The sequence below is a fragment of the Pteropus vampyrus genome, unplaced genomic scaffold (genome assembly GCF_000151845.1).
Source record: "Pteropus vampyrus isolate Shadow unplaced genomic scaffold, Pvam_2.0 Scaffold504, whole genome shotgun sequence".
NCBI classification, from domain to species: domain Eukaryota; kingdom Metazoa; phylum Chordata; class Mammalia; order Chiroptera; family Pteropodidae; genus Pteropus; species Pteropus vampyrus.
The window spans coordinates 221,745-222,974 of record NW_011889285.1 but is presented as its reverse complement, the minus strand read 5'-3'; positions in this window follow the sequence as shown (position 1 = coordinate 222,974).

Here is a 1,230-nt window from a genome sequence, read left to right as displayed (position 1 = left end):
TAACCAATGTTACTCCGATAAGCTTAATTAAAAAAAAAAAAACCAAAAAGAGATGTTATTGTGCTGTTTAAAGATGACATCATAAAAAAAAAAAAAAAAAACCAAAAAGAGATGTTATTGTGCTGTTTAAAGATGACATCATTGCAAAGACATTGACATAAAAAAATGTTGTAATCTATCAGACATTCTATAAATTCCCTGTTATAGCATGATGGATTTTAAGTGACTGATGAACACAGGAGTTAAGAATAAAATTGCTTCCATGTTAGTATAAAATTGCTCAGGACTTACAATGAAATCTTCAGACATGATTTTAAACCCTTAATTTCTATTTTCCAGTGGGCAAGTTTTTGAGCTTGATGTTTAAATCTGTAAAATGGGGAAAATCCTACATTTAATAAGTATAATATTATGTAAACAATATAATAATATGCGTAAAATAGTTTTCTAAACTCTGCAATAATCGCCCAGCTATAAGAAAGTAATATCGACTATTGTGGGAGACATCAGATCTTCAGTGAAAAGTTACTTTTCACCAAGGGATAAACTTTAGTGATGACATAAGGATTCCATAATTAGGAACCACTTATGCTGTTGATACTCTGAGCCTGATCTCTTTTAAATTCATATTTGGAGTATATTGCCCCTTTCAAATCAACCCATTCATGCCTCCATTCAGAGTATTAATAGTCTAAGTCATTTACTTTCTGTTTTTAGTGCTTAAGATTTTGATATGTTTTCAACAATTTTCTTGGATTACTTAGCGCTATTCATTTATAATCGTGTACCTTATTTATTGTTCTCAGATTTCACGTTATGGATAATGGAATTTCAGAGCACCGTGTGTGAAAGGGAGGACTGCAGACTCTGGGGTCAGATTGCCGCAATTGGAATCCTGGTTCAGTCACTTTCTGACTGGCTCTCCATTTTCCTGTCTGCAAAGCAGAGATAATTATAATATGTAGCCCATAGGCTTGTTTTGAGGTTTAAACAAGCTAATGTGTATGGAGCAGTTAGTGTACAATATACATTCAGTAAACATTAGCAACAGTGAAATAATAATAGTAATGATAAATGTCATCTATATAAGTCAAGCATTTTTTTCTATAATCATTTTTCTTTTAGACTTTTCTCTCCCCATCCTTATGGATAATATGTGTTTTTCTTTCTTTCTTTTTTTTGGCAATGAAGCAGTTTCTTAATTGTTTAAAATTTTCTGACTTGAAGATA